A 15,923-nucleotide genomic window follows, 5' to 3' on the forward strand; every position below is an offset into this window, starting at 1 on the left:
CAATCAATTTTTCAATGTATAATTTCAGTTACATCACACTGTAAATTTTTGTTATAAATTCTGTGTTAGGATTGAGCCCTCCACTATCACCTGATGAAGGAGCGTCGCTCCGAAAGCTAATGTGCTTCCAATTAAACCTGTTGGACTATAGCCTGGTGTTGTGTGATTTTTAACTTGACAACAGACCGAGAAGAAAAGGCAGTTGTTCGCGAGGCTTACAAAAGTACGCATGCGCGGTGCCGTCTAGCTCAAACCGTGAACTCAGTTCCCGCGGTGCACCGGGGCATTTCAAACTGAGTGAGCGCGAGAGCCAGAACCCGGTGAATAGGTGATGGGCGGCTGTGCACGCGGGGCCGGGGGGGTAACGGCCCAATGTCCAACTGCCCGGGGGGGTAACGGCCCAATGTCCAACTGCCCGGGGGGGTAACGGCCCAATGTCCAAATGCCCGGGGGGCGGGGGGTAAGGGCCAAATGTCCAAAAGCCCGGGGGGGGGGGTGCAGGGGGTAACGGCCCAATGTCCACTTGCCCGGGGGGTAACGGCCCAATGTCCAAATGTCCGGGGGCGGGGCGTAATGGTCCAATGTCCAAATGCCCGGGGGGAGGGGGGTAACGGTCCAATGTCCAACTGCCCGGGGGGGGGGGGGGGGTAACGGTCCAATGTCCAACTGCCCGGGGGGAGGGGGGGGAACGGGGGTAACGGCCCAATGTCCAAATGCCCGTGGGGAGGGGGGGAACAGGGGTAACGGTCCAATGTCCAACTGCCCGGGGGGCGGGGGGTAACGGCCCAATGTCCAAAAGCCCGGGGGGCGGGGGGTAACGGCCCAATGTCCAAATGCCCGGGGGGAGGGGGGGAACGGGGGTAACGGCCCAATGTCCAAATGCCCGGGGGGAGGGGGGGAACGGGGGTAACGGCCCAATGTCCAAATGCCCGGGGGAACGGGGGTAACGGCCCAATGTCCAAATGCCAGGGGGGCGGGGGGTAACGGCCCAATCTCCAACTGCCCGGGGGGCGGGGGGTAACGGCCCAATCTCCAACTGCCCGGGGGGGGTATGTGTTTGGGTGTCAGTGTTGGAGAAGGGGGGGTTCTGTGTGTTTCACTCTATTGGAGTGGGTTGGTGTCTATGTGTGTGTCGGAGTGGGTCGGCGCCTGTGTGTCTGTCTGCGTCGGGGTGGGGGAAGTGCCTGTGTGTGCGTGCGTCGGGTATGGGGGTGCCTGTGTGTGCGTGTGTCTGTCTGTGTCGGGGTAGGGGGGTTGCCTGTGTGTGCGTGCGTCGGGGTAGGGGGGTGCCTGTGTGTGCGTGTGTCTGTCTGCGTCGGGGTAGGGGGGTTGCCTGTGTGTGTCTGTCTGTCGGGGTAGGGGGGGTGCCTGTGTGTGCGTGTGTCTGTCTGCGTCGGGGTAGGGGGGGTGTCTGTGTGTGCGTGTGTCTGTCTGCGTCGGGGTAGGGGGGGTGTCTGTGTGTGCGTGTGTCTGTCTGCGTCGGGGTAGGGGGGGTGTCTGTGTGTGCGTGTGTCTGTCTGCGTCGGGGTAGGGGGGGTGTCTGTGTGTGCGTGTGTCTGTCTGCGTCGGGGTAGGGGGGGTGTCTGTGTGTGCGTGTGTCTGTCTGCGTCGGGGTAGGGGGGGTGTCTGTGTGTGCGTGTGTCTGTCTGCGTTGGGGTGGGGGGGGGTGCCTGTGTGTGCGTGAGTCAGTCTGTGTCAGAGTGGGTCGGTGCCTGTGTGTGCGTGAGTCAGTCTGTGTCAGATTGGGTTGGCGCCTGTGTGTGCGTGTCAGTCTGTGTCAGAGTGGGTTGGCGCCTGTGTGCGTGTCAGTCAGTGTCAGAGTGGGTCGGCGCCTGTGTGTGCATGTCAGTTTGTGTCGGAGTGGGTCGGTGCCTGTGTGCGTGTCAGTGCCTGTGTGTACATGTCAGTCTGTTGGAGTGGGTCTTCGTCTGTGTGTCTGTCTGCGTCGGAGTGGGTCGGTGCCTGTGTCGGAGTTGGGAGGGCGGGGGAAGTTGCCTGTGTGTGGGTGCCTGTGTTGGATTTGGGGGCTGTGCCTGTGTGTGGGTGCTTGTGTCGGAGTTGGGCGGTGTGCCTGCGTGTGGGTGCTTGTGTCGGAGTTGGGGGGTGTGCCTGCGTGTGGGTGCTTGTGTCGGAGTTGGGGGGTGTGCCTGCGTGTGGGTGCTTGTGTCGGAGTTGGGCGGTGTGCCTGCGTGTGGGTGCTTGTGTCGGAGTTGGGCGGTGTGCCTGCGTATGGGTGCTTGTGTCGGAGTTGGGCGGTGTGCCTGCGTGTGGGTGCTTGTGTCGGAGTTGGGCGGTGTGCCTGCGTGTGGGTGCTTGTGTCGGAGTTGGGCGGTGTGCCTGCGTGTGGGTGCTTGTGTCGGAGTTGGGCGGTGTGCCTGCGTGTGGGTGCTTGTGTCGGAGTTGGGGTGTGTGTGTGGGTGCCTGTGTCGGAGTTGAGGGGGTGGTGCCTGTGTCGGAGTTGAGGGGGTGGTGCCTGTGTCGGAGTTGGGGGGGTGCCTGTCTCGGAGCTGGGGTGTTGTCTGTGTGTGGGTGCCTGTGTCGGAGTGGGGGTATGTGTGTCAGCCTGTGTCGAAGTGGGGGGATGTCTATGTGTGTCAGTCAACGTCGGAGTAGAAGGGGTGTCTGTGTCGGAGTAGGGGGGTTTTGTGTTTGGGTGCCTATATCTGAGTGGGTGGGGGGGTCTGTGTGTGGGTGCCTGTGTCAGAGTAGGGGGAGTGTGTGGGGGGGGGTTGTCTATCTGTGTGGGGGTTGTCTGTAAATGGGTGTCTGTGTCGGAGGAGGGGGTATCTATGTGTGTCAGTCTGTGTCGGAGTGATGTGGGTGCCTGTATAGTAGTAGAAGGGATGTGTGTGTTAGTCTGTGTCGGATTTGGGGGAGTCTGGCTGTGGGTGCCTGTGTTGGAGTAGGGCGGTTCTGTGTGTGGGTGCCTATGCCTGAGTTGGGGTGTTCTGTGTATGGATGTCTGTGCCGGACTTGGAGAGGGGGTGGTCTATGTGTGGGTGCCTGTGTCGGAGTAAGGGGGTGTCTGTGTGTGGGTGTCTGTGTTGGAGTTGGAGGGGGTGATCTGTGTGCGGGTGTCTGTGTTGGAGTTGGAGGGGGAGGTCTGTGTGTGTCAGCCTGTGTCGGAGTGGAGGGGGGTGTCTGTGTTGGTGCCAGCCTGTGTCTTTTTTGGAGTGGAGGGGTGGGATTCTGTGGTGACAGCCTGTATCTTTTTTGGAGTGGAGGGGTGGGATTCTGTGGTGCCAGCCTGTGTATGTTTTGAAGTGGAGGGGCAGGATTCTGGGGTGCCAGCCTGTGTCTTTTTTGGAGTGGAGGGGCGAGGGTCTCTGGTGCCAGCCTGTGTCTTTTTCGGTGTGGAGGGGCGGGGTCTATGTTGGTGCCAGCCTCTGTGTTTTTCGGAGTGGAGGGACAGGGTCTGTGTTGGTGCCAGCCTGTGTCTTTTTCGGAGTGGAGGGGCGGGATCTGTGTTGGTGCCACCAGCCTGTGTCTTTTCCGGAGTGGAGGGGCGGGGTCTGTGTTGGTGCCACCACCCTGTGTCGGAGTGGTGTGGGGGTCTGTGTCTGTGTCGGAGTAGTGGGTGTCTGTATATCGGTGTCTGTGTCGGAGTGGGGGGTGGTGTCTCTGTGTGGGTACCTGTGTCGGAGTGGGGGGAGGGGGTCTGTGTGTGGGTGCCTGTGTCGGAGTGGGGGGGGAGTGGTGTCTGTGTGTGGGTGCCTGTGTCGGAGTGGGGGGGCTGTGGTGTCGGAGTGGGGGCGTGCCGGTGTCGGAGTGGGGGGGCTGTGGTGTCTGTGTGTGGGTGCCTGTGTCGGAGTTGGGGGGGGGCGGTGGTGTCTGTGTGTGGGTGCCTGTGTCGGAGTGGGGGGGGGGGTGGTGTCTGTGTGTGGGTGCCTGTGTCGGAGTGGGGGGGGGGGTGGTGTCTGTGTGTGGGTGCCTGTGTCGGAGTGTGGGGGGGGGTGGTGTCTGTGTGTGGGTGCCTGTGTCGGAGAAGGGGGGGGGGTGGTGTCTGTGTGTGGGTGCCTGTGTCGGAGTGGGGGCGGGGTGGTGTCTGTGTGTGGGTGCCTGTGTCGGAGTGGGGGGGGGTGGTGTCTGTGTGTAGGTGCCTGTGGGGGAGGGGGGTGGTGTCTGTGTGTGGGTGCCTGTGGGGGAGGGGGGTGGTGTCTGTGTGTGGGTGCCTGTGTCGGAGGTGGGGAGGAGGTCTGTGTGTGGGTGCCTGTGTCGGAGGTGGGGAGGAGGTCTGTGTGTGGGTGCCTGTGTCGGAGGTGGGGACGAGGTCTGTGTGTGGGTGCCTGTGTCGGAGGTGGGGACGAGGTCTGTGTGTGGGTGCCTGTGTCGGAGGTGGGGACGAGGTCTGTGTGTGGGTGCCTGTGTCGGAGGTGGGGACGAGGTCTGTGTGTGGGTGCCTGTGTCGGAGGTGGGGACGAGGTCTGTGTGTGGGTGCCTGTGTCGGAGGTGGGGACGAGGTCTGTGTGTGGGTGCCTGTGTCGGAGGTGGGGAGGAGGTCTGTGTGTGGGTGCCTGTGTCGGAGGTGGGGAGGAGGTCTGTGTGTGGGTGCCTGTGTCGGAGGTGGGGAGGAGGTCTGTGTGTGGGTGCCTGTGTCGGAGGTGGGGAGGAGGTCTGTGTGTGGGTGCCTGTGTCGGAGGTGGGGAGGAGGTCTGTGTGTGGGTGCCTGTGTCGGAGGTGGGGAGGAGGTCTGTGTGCGTCAGCCTGTGTCGGAGGTGGGGAGGAGGTCTGTGTGCGTCAGCCTGTGACGGAGGTGGGGAGGAGGTCTGTGTGCGTCAGCCTGTGACGGAGTTGGTGGTTTGTATGTGTTGGTCTGTGTCGGAGTAGAAGGGTGTCTATGTTGACGTGGGGGGGGGGTGTCTGTGTGTGGGTGCCTGTGTCGGAGGTGGGGAGGAGGTCTGTGTGCGTCTGCCTGTGTCGGAGGTGGGGAGGAGGTCTGTGTGCGTCAGCCTGTGTCGGAGGTGGGGAGGAGGTCTGTGTGTGGGTGCCTGTGTCGGAGGTGGGGAGGAGGTCTGTGTGTGGGTGCCTGTGTCGGAGGTGGGGAGGAGGTCTGTGTGTGGGTGCCCGTGTCGGAGGTGGGGAGGAGGTCTGTATGTGGGTGCCTGTGTCGGAGGTGGGGAGGAGGTCTGTGTGTGGATGCCTGTGTCGGAGGTGGGGAGGAGGTCTGTGTGTGTCAGCCTGTGACGGAGTTGGTGGTTTGTATGTGTTAGTCTGTGTCGGAGTAGAAGGGTGTCTATGTTGACGTGGGGGGGGGGGTATCTGTGTGTGGGTGCCTGTGTCGGCAAAGCAGGGTATCTGTGTGGGGGTGCCTGTGTCGTATTAAGGGCTGTCTGTGTGTGTCAGTCGTTGTTGTACTTGTGGGTCTGTGTGTGTCAGCCTGTGTCGGAGTAGGGGGGGTGTCTGTGTGTGTCAGCCTGTGTCGGAGTAGGGGGGGTGTCTGTGTGTGTCAGCCTGTGTCGGAGTAGGGGGGGTGTCTGTGTGTGTCAGCCTGTGTCGGAGTAGGGGGGGTGTCTGTGTGTGTCAGCCTGTGTCGGAGTAGGGGGGGTGTCTGTGTGTGTCAGCCTGTGTCGGAGTAGGGGGGGTGTCTGTGTCTGTCAGCCTGTGTCGGAGTAGGGGGGGTGTCTGTGTGTGTCAGCCTGTGTCGGAGTAGGGGGGGTGTCTGTGTGTGTCAGCCTGTGTCGGAGTAGGGGGGGTGTCTGTGTGTGTCAGCCTGTGTCGGAGTAGGGGGGGTGTCTGTGTGTGTCAGCCTGTGTCGGAGTAGGGGGGGTGTCTGTGTGTGTCAGCCTGTGTCGGAGTAGGGGGGGTGTCTGTGTGTGTCAGCCTGTGTCGGAGTAGGGGGGGTGTCTGTGTGTGTCAGCCTGTGTCGGAATAGAAGGGGTGTGTGTTTGTCAGTCTGAGTCGGAGTTAGGGTGGGTGGGGGGAGGGCTGTGTGTAGGGGGGTGTGTCTGTGTATGGGTGCCTGTGTCGGAGGTGGGGAGGAGGTCTGTGTGTGGGTGCCTGAGTCGGAGGTGGGGAGGAGGTCTGTGTGTGGGTGCCTGTGTCGGAGGTGGGGAGGAGGTCTGTGTGCGTCAGCCTGTGACGGAGTTGGTGGTTTGTATGTGTTAGTCTGTGTCGGAGTAGAAGGGTGTCTATGTTGACGTGGGGGGGGGGTATCTGTGTGTGGGTGCCTGTGTCGGCAAAGCAGGGTATCTGTGTGGGGGTGCCTGTGTCGTATTAAGGGCTGTCTGTGTGTGTCAGTCGTTGTTGTACTTGTGGGTCTGTGTGTGTCAGCCTGTGTCGGAGTAGGGGGGGTGTCTGTGTCTGTCAGCCTGTGTCGGAGTAGGGGGGGTGTCTGTGTGTGTCAGCCTGTGTCGGAGTAGGGGGGGTGTCTGTGTGTGTCAGCCTGTGTCGGAGTAGGGGGGGTGTCTGTGTGTGTCAGCCTGTGTCGGAGTAGGGGGGGTGTCTGTGTGTGTCAGCCTGTGTCGGAGTAGGGGGGGTGTCTGTGTGTGTCAGCCTGTGTCGGAGTAGGGGGGGGTGTCTGTGTGTGTCAGCCTGTGTCGGAGTAGGGGGGGTGTCTGTGTGTGTCAGCCTGTGTCGGAGTAGGGGGGGTGTCTGTGTGTGTCAGCCTGTGTCGGAGTAGGGGGGGTGTCTGTGTGTGTCAGCCTGTGTCGGAGTAGGGGGGGTGTCTGTGTGTGTCAGCCTGTGTCGGAGTAGGGGGGGTGTCTGTGTGTGTCAGCCTGTGTCGGAGTAGGGGGGGTGCCTGTGTGTGTCAGCCTGTGTCGGAGCAGGGGGGGTGTCTGTGTGTGTCAGCCTGTGTCGGAGTAGGGGCGTGTCTGTGTGTGTCAGCCTGTGTCGGAGTAGCGGGGTGTCTATGTGTCAGTCTGTGCCTTTTTTTGGACTGGAGGGCCGGGGTCTGTGTTGGTGCCATGTTTGGAGTGGGGGGAGGTGTCTGTGTGTGTCATCCTGTGTCGGAATAGAAGGGGTGTGTGTTTGTCAGTCTGAGTCGGAGTTAGGGTGTGTGGGGGGAGGGCTGTGTGTAGGGGGGTGTGTCTGTGTGTGGGTGCCTGTGTCGGTGGTGGGGAGGAGGTCTGTGTGTGGGTGCCTGTGTCGGAGGTGGGGAGGAGGTCTGTGTGTGGGTGCCTGTGTCGGAGGTGGGGAGGAGGTCTGTGTGTGGGTGCCTGTGTCGGAGGTGGGGAGGAGTCTGTGTGTGGGTGCCTGTGTCGGAGGTGGGGAGGAGGTCTGTGTGCGTCAGCCTGTGACGGAGTTGGTGGTTTGTATGTGTTAGTCTGTGTCGGAGTAGAAGGGTGTCTATGTTGACGTGGGGGGGGGGTATCTGTGTGTGGGTGCCTGTGTCGGCAAAGCAGGGTATCTGTGTGTGTCAGCCTGTGTCGTAGTAAGGGCTGTCTGTGTGTGTCAGTCGTTGTTGTACTTGTGGGTCTGTGTGTGTCAGCCTGTGTCGGAGTAGGGGGGGTGTCTGTGTGTGTCAGCCTGTGTCGGAGTAGGGGGGGTGCCTGTGTGTCAGCCTGTGTCGGAGTAGGGGGGTGTCTGTGTGTGTCAGCCTGTGTCGGAGTAGGGGGGGGTGTCTGTGTGTGTCAGCCTGAGTCGGAGTGGGGGGGTGTCTGTGTGTGTCAGCCTGTGTCGGAGTAGGGGGGGTGTCTGTGTGTGTCAGCCTGTGTCGGAGTAGGGAGGGTGTCTGTGTGTGTCAGCCTGTGTCGGAGTAGGGGGGGTGTCTGTGTCTGTCACCTGTGTCGGAGTAGGGGGGGTGTCTGTGCCTGTGTCTGTCACTTGTGCCGGAGTAGGGGGGGTGTCTGTGTGTGTCAGCCTGTGTCGGAGTAGGGGGGGTGTCTGTGTCTGTGTGTGTCAGCCTGTGTCGGAGTAGGGGGGGTGTCTGTCAGCGTGTGTCGGAGTAGGGGGGGTGTCTGTGTCTGTCACTTGTGTCGGAGTAGGGGGGGTGTCTGTGTCTGTCACCTGTGTCGGAGTAGGGCGGGTGTCTGTGCCTGTGTCTGTCACTTGTGCCGGAGTAGGGGGGGTGTCTGTGTGTGTCAGCCTGTGTCGGAGTAGGGGGGGTGTCTGTGTCTGTGTGTGTCAGCCTGTGTCGGAGTAGGGGGGGTGTCTGTCAGCGTGTGTCGGAGTAGGGGGGGTGTCTGTGTCTGTCACTTGTGTCGGAGTAGGGGGGTGTCTGTGTCTGTCAGCCTGTGTCGGAGTAGGGCGGGTGTCTGTGTCTGTGTCTGTCACTTGTGTCGGAGTAGGGGGGGGTGTCTGTGTATGTCAGCCTGTGTCGGAGTAGGGGGGGTGTCTGTCAGCGTGTGTCGGAGTAGGGGGGGTGTCTGTGTCTGTGTCTGTCACTTGTGTCGGAGTAGGGGGGGTGTCTGTGTCTGTCAGCCTGTGTCGGAGTAGGGGGGGTGTCTGTGTGTGTCAGCCTGTGTCGGAGTAGGGGGGGTGTCCGTGTGTGTCAGCCTGTGTCGGAGTAGGGGGGTGTCTGTGTGTGTCAGCCTGTGTCGGAGTAGCGGGGTGTCTATGTGTCAGTCTGTGCCTTTTTTTGCACTGGAGGGCCGGGGTCTGTTTTGGTGCCATGTTTGGAGTGGGGGGAGGTGTCTGTGTGTGTCATCCTGTGTCGGAATAGAAGGTGTGTGTGTTTGTCAGTCTGAGTCGGAGTTAGGGTGGGTGGGGGGAGGGCTGTGTGTCGGGGGGTGTGTCTGTGTGTGGGTGCCTGTGTCGGTGGTGGGGAGGAGGTCTGTGTGTGGGTGCCTATGCCTGAGTTGGGGTGTTCTGTGTATGGATGCCTGTGCCGGACTTGGAGAGGGGGTGTTATATGTGTGGGTGCCTGCGTCGGAGTAAGGGGGTGTCTGTGTTGGAGTTGGAGGGGGTGATCTGTGTGCGGGTGTCTGTGTTGAAGTTGGAGGGGGAGGTCTGTGTGTGTCAGAGTAGCGGGGTGTCTGTGTGCGTCAGCCTGTGTCGGAGTAGGGGGGGTGTCTGTGTGCATCAGCCTGTGTCGGAATAGGGGGTTGTCTGTGTTGGTGCCAGCCTGTGTCTTTTTTGGAGTGGAGGGGTGGGATTCTGTGGTGTCAGCCTGTGTTTTTTTTGGAGTGGAGGGGCAGGGTCTGTTGGTGCCAGCCTGTGTATTTTTTGGAATGGAGTGACGGGGTCTGTGTTGGTGCCAGCCTGTGTCTTTTTTGGAGGGGCCGGTCTGTGGTTCCAGCCTGTCTTTTTCGGAGTGCAGGGGCGGGGTCTGTTGGTGACAGCCTGTGTCTTTTTTGGAGTGGAGCGGCGGGGTCTGTGTTGGTGCCAGCCTGAGTCTTTTTTGGAGTGGAGGGGCGGGGTCTATGTTGCAGGCCTGTGACTTTTTCGGAGTGGAGGGGCGGGGTCTGTGTTGCAGGCCTGTGCCTTTTTCGGAGTGGAGTGGCGGGGTCTGTGTTGCAGGCCTGTGCCTTTTTCGGAGTGGAGGGGTGGGGTCTGTGTTGGTGCCACCAGCCTGTGTTGGAGTGGTGTGGGGGTCTGTGTCTGAGTGTCTGTGTCGGAGTAGGGGGTGCGGGTGTCTGTGTGTGGGTGCCTGTGTCGGAGGTGGGGAGGAGGTCTGTGTGTGTCAGCCTGTGTCGGAGTAAGGGGGCGGGGTCTGTGGTTGTCACCCTGTGTCGGACTAGCGGGCTGTCTGTGTGTGTCAGCCTGTGTCGGAGTAGGGGACGCGTCTGTGTGTGTCAGCCTGTGATGGAGTTGGTGGTTTGTATGTGTTAGTCTGTGTCGGAGTAGAAGGGTGTCTATGTTGGCGTGGGGGGGGATGTCTGTGTGTGGGTGCCTGTGTCGGCAAAGCAGGGTATCTGTGTGGGGGTGCCTGTGTCGTATTAAGGGCTGTCTGTGTGTGTCAGTCTTTGTCGTACTTGGGGGTCTGTGTGTGTCAGCCTGCGTCGGAGCAGGGGGGTGTCTGTGTGTGTCAGCCTGCGTCGGAGCAGGGGGGTGTCTGTGTGTGTCAGCCTGCGTCGGAGCAGGGGGGTGTCTGTGTGTGTCAGCCTGCGTCGGAGCAGGGGGGTGTCTGTGTGTGTCAGCCTGCGTCGGAGCAGGGGGGTGTCTGTGTGTGTCAGCCTGCGTCGGAGCAGGGGGGTGTCTGTGTGTGTCAGCCTGCGTCGGAGCAGGGGGGGTGTCTGTGTGTGTCAGCCTGCGTCGGAGCAGGGGGGTGTCTGTGTGTGTCAGCCTGCGTCGGAGCAGGGGGGGTGTCTGTGTGTGTCAGCCTGCGTCGGAGCAGGGGGGGTGTCTGTGTGTGTCAGCCTGCGTCGGAGTCGGGGGGGTGTCTGTGTGTGTCAGCCTGCGTCGGAGTCGGGGGGGTGTCTGTGTGTGTCAGCCTGCGTCGGAGTCGGGGGGGGTGTCTGTGTGTGTCAGCCTGCGTCGGAGTCGGGGGGGTGTCTGTGTGTGTCAGCCTGCGTCGGAGTCGGGGGGGTGTCTGTGTGTGTCAGCCTGCGTCGGAGTCGGGGGGGTGTCTGTGTGTGTCAGCCTGCATCGGAGTCGGGGGGGTGTCTGTGTGTGTCAGCCTGCGTCGGAGTCGGGGGGGTGTCTGTGTGTCAGCCTGCGTCGGAGTCGGGGGGGTGTATGTGTGTGTCAGCCTGCGTCGGAGTCGGGGGGGAGTCTGTGTGTGTCAGCCTGTGTCAGAGTAGCGGGCTGTCTGTGTGTGTCAGTCTGTGCCTTTTTTGGACTGGAGGGCCGGGGTCTGTGTTGGTGCCATGTTCGGAGTGGGGGAAGGTGTCTGTGTGTGTCAGCCTGTGTCGGAGTGGTGTGGGTGTGTGTTTGGGTGCCGGCGTCGGAGTTGAGGGCGGGTCGGTTTGTGGGTGTCTGTGTTGAAGCAAGGGGGTGTCTGTGTATCGGTGTCTGTGTTGGAGTAGGGGAGGAGGTCTGTGTGTGGTTGCCAGTGTCGGAGTGGGGGGGAGCGGGGTCTGTGTGTGGGTGCCGTGTTGGAGTGGGTGGGCGGGGTCTGTGTGTGGGTGCCTGTGTCGGAGTGGGGGGGCGGGGTCTGTGTGTGGGTGCCTGTGTCGGAGTGGGGGGGAGGAGTCTGTGTGTGGGTGCCTGTGTCGGAGTGGGGGGGCCGGGGTCTGTGTGTGGGCACCTGGGTCGCAGTGGGGGGGCGGGGTCTGTGTGTGGGCGCCTGGGTCTGAGTAGGGGAGGAGGTCTGTGTGTGGGTGCCTGGGTCGGAGTGGGGGGGGGGGCGGGGTCTGTGTGTGGGCGCCTGTGTCGGAGTGGGGGGGCGGGGTCTGTGTGTGGGCGCCTGTGTCGGAGTGGGGGTGTGGGGTCTGAGTGGGGGGGCGGGGTCTGTGTGTGGGCGCCTGTGTCGGAGTGGGGGGGCGGGGTCTGTGTGTGGGCGCCTGTGTCGGAGTGGGGGGGCCTGTGTCGGAGTGGGGGGGCGGGGTCTGTGTGTGGGCGCCTGTGTCGGAGTGGGGGGGCGGGGTCTGTGTGTGGGCGCCTGTGTCTGAGTGGGGGGGCGGGGTCTGTGTATGGGCGCCTGGGTCGGAGTAGGGGAGGAGGTCTGTGTGTGGGCGCCTGGGTCGGAGTAGGGGAGGAGGTCTGTGTGTGGGTGCCTGGGTCGGAGTGGAGGGGCAGGGTCTGTGTGTGTGTGTGCCTGTGTCGGAGTGGGGTGGGCGGGGTCTGTGTGTGTGTGTGTGCCTGTGTCGGAGTGGGGTGGGCTGGGTCTGTGTGTGTGTGTGCCTGTGTCGGAGTGAGGAGGGGGCGGGGTCTGTGTGTGGGTGCCTTTTTTTGGAATTAAGGGACGGGGTCTGTGTTGGTTCCATTTTCGGAGTTGTGGGTGCCTGTTGGGGTAGGGGGGTGTCTGTGTGTGGGTGCCTGGGTCGGAGTTGGTGGCGAGGTCTGTATGTGGGTGCCTGGGTCGGAGTAGGTGGCGGAGTCTGTGTGTGGGTGCCTTTTTTGGAGTGGTGTGGGGGTCTGTGTGTGGGTGCTTGTGTTGGATTTGGGATGGGAGGGGGAGGTCTGTGTGTGGCTGCCTCTGTCTGAGTGGGGGGGCAGGGGGTCTGTGTGTGGGCACCTGTGTCGGGGTGGGAGGGGGAGGTCTGTGTGTGGGCACCTGTGTCGGAGGGGGAGGTCTGTGTGTGGGTGCCTGTGTCGGACTTGGGGAGGAGGTGTGTGTGTGTGTCAGCATGTGTTGGAGTAGGGGGACGGAATCTATGTGGGTGCCTTTTTTGGAGTGGGGTGCGGGGTCTGTGGTGCCATTTTCAAAATGGGGGGGTGTCTGTGTGTGGGTGCCTTTTTCGGAGTGGTGTGGAGGTCTGTGTGTGGGTGCCTATGTCGGAGTTGGGGCTGGTGGGGAGAGGTCTGTGTGGGTGCCTGTGTCAGAGTTGGGGTGGGGGTATGTCTGTGTGTGGGTGCCTATGTCGGAGTAGAAGGGGTGTGTGTGTGTCAGTCTGTGTTGCGGTGGCGGGGTTTTGTGTGTGGGTGCCTGTCGGAGTTGGCGGGTGGGGGTATGTGTGGGTGCCTGTGTCGGAGTGAGGGTGTGTGTGTCAGTTTGTGTTGGAGTAAGTGGGTGTCTGTGTGTGGGTGCCTTTTTCGGAATGAGGGGCGGGGTCTGTGTGTGGGTGTCTCTTTTGGAATGAGGGGCGGGGTCTGTGTGTGGGTGCCTCTTTCGGAATGAGGGGCGGGGTCTGTGTGTGGGTGCCTCTTTCGGAATGAGGGGCGGGGTCTGTGTGTGGGTGCCTCTTTCGGAATGAGGGGCGGGGTCTGTGTGTGGGTGCCTCTTTCGGAATGAGGGGCGGGGTCTGTGTGTGGGTGCCTCTTTCGGAATGAGGGGCGGGGTCTGTGTGTGGGTGCCTCTTTCGGAATGAGGGGCGGGGTCTGTGTGTGGGTGCCTCTTTCGGAATGAGGGGCGGGGTCTGTGTGTGGGTGCCTCTTTCGGAATGAGGGGCGGGGTCTGTGTGTGGGTGCCTCTTTCGGAATGAGGGGCGGGGTCTGTGTGTGGGTGCCTCTTTCGGAATGAGGGGCGGGGTCTGTGTGTGGGTGCCTCTTTCGGAATGAGGGGCGGGGTCTGTGTGTGGGTGCCTCTTTCGGAATGAGGGGCGGGGTCTGTGTGTGGGTGCCTCTTTCGGAATGAGGGGCGGAGTCTGTGTGTGGGTGCCTCTTTCGGAATGAGGGGCGGGGTCTGTGTGTGGGTGCCTCTTTCGGAATGAGGGGCGGGGTCTGTGTGTGGGTGCCTCTTTCGGAATGAGGGGCGGGGTCTGTGTGTGGGTGCCTCTTTCGGAATGAGGGGCGGGGTCTGTGTGTGGGTGCCTCTTTCGGAATGAGGGGCGGGGTCTGTGTGTGGGTGCCTCTTTCGGAATGAGGGGCGGGGTCTGTGTGTGGGTGCCTCTTTCGGAATGAGGGGCGGGGTCTGTGTGTGGGTGCCTCTTTCGGAATGAGGGGCGGGGTCTGTGTGTTTTTGCCATTTTCGAAGTGGGGGGTGTCTGTGTGTGTGTGTGTCAGCCTGTGTCAGTGGTGTGGGGGTCTGTGTGTGGGTGCCTATGTCTGAGTTGGGGGGGGGTGTCTGTGTGTGTGTGTGTCAGCCTGTGTCAGTGGTGTGGGGGTCTGTGTGTGGGTGCCTATGTCTGAGTTGGGGGGGGTGTCTGTGTGTGTGTGTCAGCCTGTGTCAGTGGTGTGGGGGTCTGTGTGTGGGTGCCTATGTCTGAGTTGGGGGGGGGGTGTCTGTGTGTGTGTGTGTCAGCCTGTGTCAGTGGTGTGGGGGTCTGTGTGTGGGTGCCTATGTCTGAGTTGGGGGGGGGTGTGTGTGGAGGTCAGTGTGTGGGTGCCTGTGTCGGAGTTGGGGAGGTCTGTGTGTGGGTGCCTGCATTGGAGTACGGGGTTTCTGTGTGTGGGTGCCTATGTCTGAGTAGGGTATGTGTGTGTCAGTGTGTGTCAGTCTGTGTCGGAGTGGGGGTGTGAGTAGTCTGTGTTTGGGTGCCTGTGTATCTGTGGAGGGTGTGTGTGTGTGTGTGTGTGTGTAAGTCTGTCTCGGTGTTGAGGGGAGGTCTGTGTGTCGGTGCCTGCGTCAGAGTTGGGGCGGGGGGTCTGTGTGTGGGTGCCTGCGTCAGAGTACGGGGTTTCTGTGTGTTGGTGCCTATGTCTGAGTAGGGTGTGTGTATGTCAGTCTGTGTCAGAGTGGGCGGTGTGTAGTCTGTGTGTGGATTTCTGTGTCGAAGTAGGGGGGTGACTGTGTGTGGGTGCCTGTTTGGAGTAGGGGTATTTGTGCAGGTGCCCATGTCTGAGTGAGGGGGGGATAGGGTGTCGTGTCTGTGTGAGGGTGCCTGTGTCGAAGTTGGTGGGGGGAGAGGGGTCTGTGTATGCGTGCCTGTGTCAGAATGGGGGTTAGTATCTGTACGTGGGTGCCTGTGTCCGTGTGGGAGGAGTGTCTCTGCGTGTGTGTGTGCCTGTGTCGGAGTGGGGGGCGTTTGCGTGTGTCAGTCTGTGACGGAGATGGAGGTTTGTGTGTGTGTCGGGGGGGGGGGCTTATCTGCGCGTGTGTGTGTGTCAGTCTGTGTCAGATTAGGGGGGGCCTGTGTTGGAGTGGGGAGGGTCTGGGTGTGGGTGCCTGTGTCAGAGTTGGGGGGTTCTATGTATGGGTGTCTATGTTTGAGTAGGGGGTATGTCAGCTTGCGTCGGAGTGGGGGGATCTGTATGTGTCAGCCTGTGTCGGAGTACGGGTGTGTCTGTGTGTGTCAGCCTGTGTTGGAGTAGAGGGCATGTGAGTGTCTGTCGGAGTGGGGGTTTGGTCTGTGTGTGGCTGCCTGTGTTGGAGTAGGGGCGGGGTGTCTGTGTCGGAGTGGAGGAGTATCTGTGTGTGGGTGCCTGTGTCATAGTTGGGGGGGGGTTCTGTGTGTGGCTGCCTGTGTCAGAGTAGGGTGTGTGTGTGTGTCAGTCTGTATCGAAGTGGGGTGGATCTGTGTGTGGGTGCTTGTGTTGTAGTGGGGGTGGGGGTCTGTGTGTGGGTGCCTGTGTCGGAGTGGGGGCGTGTGTGTCAGTCTGTGTTGGAGCAGGGTGTCTGTGTGTGTCAGTCTGTGTAGGAGTTGGGGGGTTGTGTGTGTCAGTTTGTGGGGGGTTGTGTGTGTCAGTCTATCAGAGTGGGCGGGGTGTAGTCTGTATGAGTGCCTGTGTCAGAGTGGGGGGTGTGTGTGTGTGCGCGTGTTGGGGGGGGGGTGAGGGTGTGTGTCAGCCTGCGTGTGGGGGTGGGAGGGGTGGGGTGTCTGCACCTGTCGGAGTGGAGGGGTGGGGGCATGAGGTGTATGTGCCTGTCGGAGTGGAGAAGGAGTGGGGGTGTCTTTCCCATGGAGGAGGGGGAGTGGGGGTGTCTTTCTCATGGAGGAGGGGGAGTGGGGATGTCTTTACCATGGAGGAGGGGGGATGGGGTGTCTGCCAGTGTCGGAGTGGGGAGGTGTGTGTGTCTGTCCGTGTCGGGGTAGGGGTGTGTGTGTCTGTCCGTGTCGGGGTAGGGGCGTGGGTTGTGTGTGTCTGTCCATGTCGTGGTGTGTGTGTGTGTGTCCATCTGTCTGTCCATGAGGGGATGGGGGCGTGTGTGCCTGTCTGAGTCGGGGGAGGGGCGCGGCCCGTGTGTGTGCCTGCCTGTGTCGGAGTGGCAGGGCTGTGTGTGCCTGCCTGTGTCGGAGTGGCAGGGCTGTGTGTGCCTGCCTGTGTCGGAGTGGCGGGGCTGTGTGTGCCTGCCTGTGTCGGAGTGGCGGGGCTGTGTGTGCCTGCCTGTGTCGGAGTGGCGGGGCTGTGTGTGCCTGCCTGTGTCGGAGTGGCGGGGCTGTGTGTGCCTGCCTGTGTCGGAGTGGCGGGGCTGTGTGTGCCTGCCTGTGTCGGAGTGGCGGGGCTGTGTGTGCCTGCCTGTGTCGGAGTGGCGGGGCTGTGTGTGCCTGCCTGTGTCGGAGTGGCGGGGCTGTGTGTGCCTGCCTGTGTCGGAGTGGCGGGGCTGTGTGTGCCTGCCTGTG

General features: G+C 61.9%; 1 protein-coding gene across 1 annotated transcript in view; it reads left to right on the forward strand.

Moving 5' to 3' along the window:
* Positions 1–303: 303 nt before the first annotated feature.
* Positions 304–15,923, forward strand: part of pbk (PDZ binding kinase) — a 55,974-nt gene continuing 40,354 nt past the window's right edge. Inside the window, exon 1 of the mRNA XM_087981388.1 lies at positions 304–328. The gene's annotated coding sequence lies outside the window, so the exon portion shown is untranslated. The remainder of the gene's footprint in view (positions 329–15,923) is intronic.

Source organism: Chiloscyllium plagiosum, unplaced genomic scaffold (assembly GCF_037043375.1).
Source record: "Chiloscyllium plagiosum isolate Xiang-an unplaced genomic scaffold, Cpla_swu_hap1 HiC_scaffold_3, whole genome shotgun sequence".
NCBI classification, from domain to species: domain Eukaryota; kingdom Metazoa; phylum Chordata; class Chondrichthyes; order Orectolobiformes; family Hemiscylliidae; genus Chiloscyllium; species Chiloscyllium plagiosum.